Source organism: Piliocolobus tephrosceles, chromosome 5, assembly GCF_002776525.5.
Source record: "Piliocolobus tephrosceles isolate RC106 chromosome 5, ASM277652v3, whole genome shotgun sequence".
In the NCBI taxonomy this organism is placed as follows: Eukaryota; Metazoa; Chordata; class Mammalia; order Primates; family Cercopithecidae; genus Piliocolobus; species Piliocolobus tephrosceles.
The window spans coordinates 122103157-122111844 of record NC_045438.1 but is presented as its reverse complement, the minus strand read 5'-3'; positions in this window follow the sequence as shown (position 1 = coordinate 122111844).

Here is an 8688-nt window from a genome sequence, read left to right as displayed (position 1 = left end):
TAATTAAAAAAAAAAAATTAGCCGGGTTTGGTGGCACACACCTGTAATCCCAGCTACTTGGGAGGCTGAGGCAGGAGAATCACTTGAAACTAGGAGGCAGAGGTTGTGGTGAGCTGAGATCGTGCCATTGCACTCCATCCTGGGGGACAGAGCAAGACTCTGTCTCAAAATAAATAAATAGATAAAAACTAATAAAAAGTGGGGAAAAATCCTAAAAAATAAAGTATGATGGCTCCTGTAACTGCAGACACACCAATATTTAAATGAAAGCAGAGGGGAAAAGATACTTTAAAATAAAGGTGTGATGGGATTCTGGATCACCTAAGGCATTTCTGGTTACCAACATCCCTTTACTCAATCAAGCTGGCAAGGAAATGTATTTAGGTCAGCTGCAGTGGCTCGTGCCTATAATCCCAGCACTTTGTGGCCTGGGCAAAAAAGAGCAAAGTTCAGTCTCAAAAAAAAAAAATCCACGGAAATGTATTTACTTGTGCAAACCCAGCTGACGGGTTGAGGATGATAAGGCTTGGGTCTTGAAAGGCACATTGAGCAATATGAGCATTCCCACATCACTCAAGTGCCTATACCTACACTCATTCACCCTGATAGAACTTCCTCTTCTCCCACCATTTCAAGAACATGGCACGCAAAATGAAAGGAAGAAAGACAAAAGAAGCAGCTAAGGTTGGCAGTGGAGTTGAAAGGCACTGGTTTGTGAAAGCAAACAGATACGATGGAATACACATAAATACACACATATACGCACACACACACAAAATCAGACGCTAAAGTTAACCTCTCTGGAGGGGGACCACATAATTTATTCATTCTCTTTTAAGACACTATACATGAAGTTCTGCTTATAGCAGAGTGAGTAAAACCTGAGTTGTTTTTATTTTGTTTCATTTTGCCTCAAAGACATTAATGTCCTGGGGGGGAAAACCCTCAGTGGAAGTAAAAGATGACTGGCTAACGAAGGCATAATACCTGTGTTTTTGAAAAGTGCTGTGTCAGAGGGCAACAGAACATGGTGGTAAGAGCAGGGGCTTTTGCCTGAGGCAGGTAGGTTCCAGCACTTCCCAGCTCAGTGGCCTTGAGCAAGTTGCTGACCTTTGTGAGTCTCAGTTTCTTCCTCCATAAGGCCCGTTTGCGCTGGCTTCATTGACACTTGTGAAGGTTAAGCAATATGTGGCCAGGGAGAAAGAACCGAGAAAGCTTAATGAGAGACCCCTTTCTTAGAACTCATCAAGACTAAAGTTTCCTCCAAAAATAAGATTGATGGAGGGATAGTGGGATGGCAGGTGACTAGCTGTGTGCGAAAGCAAGCAGTAAGAGCTAGTAGAAGGTAGGTATTAGGATGGTACTATAAAATTCTTTTACTTTTTCTGTATATTTGAAAGTTTTCTAAATGTAATGTTAGGGGGAAAATCTAGAGGCTTTTCTGTAGTAGCCAGTCACCTTTGGAAATGTCTACAGTGCCTACAAGCCCAAGAAATGAGAAACAATTCCCTTACATTCCACTGTGTAGTCAGAGTTCAGGATCTATTTTAGGGTGGTCACTTCAAGCAATTCTTTCTAAGTAGTTTGAACTGGAGGAGTTTGGTTAGTCTGCCATATCTTCAGTTTCCTCATTTGTAATTGGTGATAACTGTGCCTGCCTCTTAGGATTACACACGATGTACCTGGCACTCATGATTATAGTTATTACTCCTCTCGTTATCGGAGTCAAGAGGATCTTAAAGTTCATCTAACCAAAACTCTTCATTTTACAGATGGACAGTCAGATGCTCAGAGAAGAAAAGTGATTTCCCCAAGCTCACACAGCGGATTTGTCATAGAATTAGTATTTGAATTCAGGTTTTCTATGTTCTAGTCCAGTCATCTGTCCACCGTTCCACACTCCCTCCAGAGGATTGCTCTCCCCATCTTATAAAATCACATATACCAACTATAGGGCAATCAGTCAGGCATCACCAATAATTCGTATGCAAAAGAGGAAATTTCACTAAGAGACAGCTCAGGAGTTCTCTCCTCTGCTGGCTTTGTCACTCTGTTCTCAACATTTGGGTAGTCCTAGATTCCATCAGACCAAAGGACTTTGGGGCAGCAGCCGTGAGCTCTCCAGGGATCTTGGACTTGAGGGGTACTATAATTTTTCTCTTTGGGCACTCTGGCATGGCTTGTGGGAACATTATAAGTACAGCAGCAGGTTCTTAGCAAACCATTTCTTGCCACGTGTCATTTGACAAAACCAAGGCAAAAAGAAGCTCCCCTCCAGGGTATAACTGGAGTCCCAAGGCCAGCCTGTGGCCACACGTTCCTCTTATTGGGCTGGGGAACTCTAAATTCTTGCCACATTTGCAGAAGAGAAATCAGAGACCTTCCACCCACTAGGAACCATGTGACTGTTTAGCAACTTTGTAGCAGGGGTTCAGAAATTAGAGAGAACAGCTTTTGCTCTCTAAGTTGGCTTCCTATCTCTTGCCTGGTCACACGCAGACATTTCTCTGGCCTTATCTAACACCCGTGCACATTGTGCTAGTCTCCAAGTAAACTCAGTTACAAAGATTATTTTTTAATGTTCAGTCCAGGAATTCCCTCCACCATGTGACTCTGAGCCTCCTTATCAGGTTTCATGAAACTTGATGACGGCAGCTCCTGAAGAATCTAAGGGAGTAAAATACTTTCCACTGAGAAGTCAAAGTTGTGTGTGAAACAGTGAAACTTGAGATCTGTACCTTATTGCTATTATAAAAATGCTAAGCTATGTATGATTTTGGGATGGTTTTCCTGCCGTTACAGCAATTGCTGGAACTGGTTGGCAAGGAGCCAGCAAAGGCTAGATGAGTTCCTTTTTAAAACAGTTCTCTTGAAGAATAATTTACATGCCATAAAATGCTCTCATTTTAAGTGTATAATTCAATGATGTTTAGTGGACATATGGTTGTGCAACCACCACCACAAACCAATTTTAGAAGATTTTCAACACCCTACGGAGATCTCTCCTGCCTATTAGCAATCCCTCTCCGCTCCCACTCACATGCCCTGGCAGTCGCTAATTGTTTTGTCTCTATAGATTTACCATTTCTGGACATTTCATGCAAATGAACAGATGAATTCTTAAGAGTAGGTGTCTCAATGACTCATCTATTCAAACATATAGCAAATATACATTAGGCACACTTCATGTGCCAGGCACTATTGTAGGTGGCAGGGGCTCACCCTAAAGTGGACAAGATGGGCTAGATCCCATCCAGCTGGGAAGGCAAGAAGTTAACTAACCAAAAACAGTAAAGGGGGATGGAATGTGAAGGAGAGGCCCAAAGATCTCAGGAACGCTTACCTGGAGCTCATAATGTAGTGTGAAGAATTCAGGGGAGGTCTCCTGGAGGAGGTGGTATCTGAACAGAAAACTAAAAGGAAGGCTGGGGTTAAGCAGGAGAAGAGGAGACAGCATACACTAGGCCAACAAGCTGCTTTAGGAAGGCCCAGACTGAAGAGAATTTGTGCCAAGTTTGAGAGACCAAAGCAAGTTTGGCAAGGCTGGAGTATAGTGTGTGTGAGGGAGTTGGGACAGGGAGGGGAAGCGATGGCCCTAGTGACCCTGGAAAGCAGATGAAGCCCAGTCACAGATGCCCAGGGCATAGCAGTTTGATGGTACCTTGAGGGCAACGAGAAGCCTCTGGAGGGCTTTAGATAAAGTTGGTTGTGACATAGTGGTATCGCAAACATATTGGAACAGGGCAAAAACGCAGGCAGGGAGACCAGCTAGAAAACTTCTGGAGCAACCTAGGTAAGAGATGCCACAGGGAGGCAGCACAGTAGGTAAGGCTTGGATTCCCAAGTCAGCCTGATCAAAGAGGTATTGAATCTTGGATACACTGCCTAACTTCTCTAAACTTCTCAACTGTGATTGGGGAGCATCATAATACCCTCCTCACAGGACTGTCAATGTGAGAACGAAGTGACAAGGCTTCTACAGCGTCATACACAGTGCCTGGCATCAGGTGCTCAACAATGTGAGCTATTGGGCGGCGGGCACCCACCTCGGCCTCTCCATCTCACACTCTGCTCAAGAAAGACTCACTGCACAGCAGCAATGTGTTAAACACTGTGAGTGAAGATGAAGATATAATTCCTGCCATGTTCATTGAGCAAGGTAAATTCTTAGCATTTGTGTACCATGGACTCCTTTGGCTGCCTGGTGAAGCTTCTACACCACTTATCAGAATCATGTATTAAAAGCATAAAGTAAAAATACATAAAAGCTTCTTATTGATTTTCATGTGTAACCAAAGTAGAAAACCACTACTCAAGGTGTCTAGCGTTGTAAGAGAAAGCCTTTTAAGTATTCTTAACTGGCATTTCAAGTAGAATAAGCTTTTCCAGTAGAATTCATTCCACAATTATTTCCTGAGCACCTACTATGTGCTAAGTGCTTAGCTATAGCAGAAAATAAGACAAAGTTTCTGCTTTCATGAACTTACATGAGGGATCAGGCAATAAACAAATAAATGAGAAAATATATTGTGTGCCAGATGAGGGTAAGCACTATGGGAAAAATAAATCATGTTGTATTAGGGTTCTCCAGAGACACAGAATCAATAGGATCTATTTATTCATTAGGTGGTTTTCTCTCATGATTATGGAGGAGGAGCAAGTCCAAGGCCCACAAAGCTGATGTCCCAGTTTGAGCCTGTAGGCTGGCAGACTGCTGCAAAATCAGGAAGGGCCAATGTTCCAGTTGGAAGGCCATTAGGGAGAAGAAGACTCTCTTCTTCTGGGGAGGGTCAGCCTTTTGTTCTATTCAGACCTTCAGCTGATTGTCCACCCATATTAGGGAGGACAGTCTGCTTTACTCAGTCTACATATGTAAATGTTCATCTCATCCCAAAACACCTGCACAGAAACACCCAGAATAACATTTGACTAAATATCTGGGCACACCTATGGCTCAGTCAAGTTGACACATAAAATTAACAATCATATGGGTTAACGAGAAAGGTGGTAATTGGAGGTGCTATTTTAAAAGGGTTTTCAGAGAAGGCATCTCTAGGAAGAGGCCATAAGAGCAGTAATCTAAATGAAGTAAAAGCCAGAAGCTGTGAAAGAGGATCATTCCCGGGGAAGGGCATAGCAAGTACGAAACTCTATATCTGACACAAGTTTAGGATATCCAAACTACAGTAAGAAACTGCTAAGGGTGGATCACAAAGGACTGCAGAGTGCCTCAGGGAATGAGATAAAGTTGGAGAGGTGGACTGCAGCAGCAGGTTCATGCAGACCTTGTAGGCCAAGAGAATAAATAATTAGGCTTTTTTTCTTCTTTTTTATTTTTTTTATCATACTTTAAGTTCTAGGGTACATGTGCACAACGTGCAGGTTTGTCACATATGTTTACATGTACCATGTTGCTATGCTGCACCCATTAACTCGCCATTTACATTAGGTATATCTCCTAATGCTATTCCTCCCCCCTCCCCCCACCCCCCAACAAGCCCTGGTGTGTGACGTTCCCCTTCCTGTGTCCAAGTGATCTCATTGTTCAATTCCCACCTATGAGTGAGAACATGAAGTGTTTGGTTTTCTGTTTTTGTGATAATTTGCTGAGAATGATGGTTTCCAGCTGCATCCATGTCCCTACAAAGGACATGAACTCATCCTTTTTTATGGCTGCATAGTATTCCACCGTGTATATGAGCCACATTTTCTTAATCCAGTCGGCATTTTGTGTTAAGGGTCATGGAAAACTACCGGAGAGTCTTAACCAGGTCTCTCTGGCTACTGTGCTGAGAGTAGGCTATGCTGAAAATAGGCCAGGGTGGAAACAGGGAGACTGGAAACCGAAGCTATTGCCATAACCAGGCTAGAGGGGATGGTGGCTTGAGCTTCAGTGAAGGTGGTGGGAAGCGCCCAGATTATGGACATACCGTGAAGGTCTGGCAGAGGACTCAGTTATGGGGTGAGTAGGATGTGCAGTAAATGTGCAGAATGTGCCCCCATCAACCCATTTCACAGACGCTGATCATGCTTGATGATAACTCAACTTCCACACAGGGAAAATTTGCTGTGGGCGGCCCCTGACAACTGACTATTTTTCTCATGAGCTAAGGATTCAGCAACTTCTGGAAATCTGCTCTTACTTTATTCATCACTGTAGGTTTCTGTTTTTTTTTTTTTGTTGTTGTTGTTGTTGTTGTTTTTGCCAGGGAAGCTATCTCTGTACGTGTTGCTTTTCACTCTATCTTGGTAGATCAGTTTCACTTTGTGAGCTCTTTCTGGCTACTTAAATCTCACAGACTTGTTTATTTTCTCTTACATTTCCAAAGAACTGACATGTTATTGGGATATAACTCACATATGTCAAATGCACACAGCATAAGTGAACCATTTAATGTGTACACTCATAAAATCCACACCCTAGGCAGGATGAGAACATTCTACATTCCACAATACCCCTTTCTAGTCAATCCTTACCAGTCCTGTCCCACTCCCTCCTCTGCTCCCTCTTCCTCCCGCCTGAACTTCTGTTCTGATTTCTGTCAACATGGATTAGTTTAGTGCATTCTTCAATGTTGTATAAAGAAATCATTAGTATCCATTATCCGTGTCTTGCTTCTTTCGCTCAACATAATGTTTTTGAGATTTATGTGTTATTGATTGTGCCAGTAGCTTATTCTCTGGATGAATATACCGTAATTTGTTTAATTCACCACTTGATGGACATTTGGGTTGCTTCCAGTTTGAGGTAATTACAATTAAAACTTTTAGGATGTGTCTTTTAGTATGTGTCTTTTTATTTACAAATACTTCCATTTATCTCTGGTAACACCTAGGAATGGAATTGCTTGGTCACCAGGTAGATATATAAGAGTTCTTTTTTAAAAAAATGTAATTGCCATGTATGGAAAGCCACAGAAGTATTTTAGCCAGGTACATTCACTGAAGGACTTACCACATGATCAAGTCTTAAAACAGAAATAATGTGTGACGACACAGATAAAAATAATGAGGAGGAGGAGGAGAGGAGGATATTGATGATGGTGATGGTAGAGGTACTGTTTTTTGTGTAATAGTATTTACCATGTGCAGCTTTATGTTTTATTTTATTAAATGATTATAACACTGAGAGGTGAGTATTATTATCCTCATTTTAAAGTTGAAGAGCTGCTCAAACAAATCAGCAAGAAAAAAAAATCCCATTAAAAAGTGGGCTAAGAACATGAATAGACAATTCTCAAAAGAAGATACATAAATGGCCAACAGACGTGAAAAAGTGTTCAACACACTAATTATCAGGGGAATGCAAATCAAAACCACAGTGTGATACCACCTTACTTCTGAAAGAATGACCATACTTAAAAAATGAAAAAATAATAGATGTTGGCATGGATGTGGTGAAAAGGGAACACTTCTCTACTACTGGTGGGAATGTAAACTAGTACAACCACTGTGAAAAACAGTGTGGAGATTCCTTAAAGAACTAAAGATAGATCTACCATTTACACTGCTACGTATCTATCCAGAGGAAAAGAAGTCATTATAAGAAAAAGACACTTGTATACACATGTTTATAGCAGCACAATTCACAATTACAAAAATATGGAACAAGTTCAAATGCCCATCAAGCAATGAGTGGATAAAGAACCTGTGAGATATATCTATATATCTATATATATGTCTATATCCCATACTCAGCCATAAAAAAGGAACAAAATAATGGCACTCACAGCAACTTGGTTGGAGTTGGAGACCATTATTCTAAGTATAGTAACTCAGAAATGGAAAACCAAACATCGAATGCTCTCATTCATAAGTGGGAGCTAAGTTATGAGGACACAAAGGCATAAGAACGATATAATGGGCCGGGCGTGGTGGCTCATGCTTGTAATCCCAGCCCTTTGGGAGGTAGAGGCAGGCGAATCACGAGGTCAGATCAAGACCAGCCTGGCCAACATGGTGAAATCCTGTCTCTACTAAAAATGCAAAAATCAGCTGGGTGTGGTGGTGGGCGCCTGTAGTTCCAGCTACTCCGGAGGCTGAGGCAGGAGAATGGCGTGAACCCGGGAGGCGGAGGTTGCAGAGAGCCGAGATGGCGCCACTGCACTCCAGCCTGGGCCACAGAGCAAAACTTCGTCTCAAAACAAACAAACAACAAAAAAAAAAAAACAAAAAGAAGAATGATATAATGGACTCTAGGGGAAAGGATGGCAGGTAGTGAGGGATAAAACACTACACATTGTGTTCAGTGTACACTGCTTGCGTGATTGGTGCACTGAAATCTCAGAAATCACTGCTAGAGAACTTATCCATACAACAAAATACCATCTGTTCCCCAAAGCTATTGAAATAATAAAAACAATAATAGTAAATAAAAAAATAGATTAGAATAGAAAAAAAGCTGAAGAGATGGAAGCTCAGAAACATTAATTAACTTTCTCAAAGTCACCTAAAACCATACTGAAAGAGAAACCTATACTCTTCCTACTAACTTTGTAACCTCATACATAGATGTCATCTCTCACATCTTTTGATACCCTGGCTAGCCTCCTGGGTGGCTGCTTTGCCTTTGATGTGATGTTTTGAGTCCTTCTAGTGTCCAGTGAGCCTGGAAGCTGCTGTCTTGTGTTCGCTGTCCTGACCTAACGTCTTCCTGCTTGCAGGGTCCCTTTGATTATCAGTTTGTTC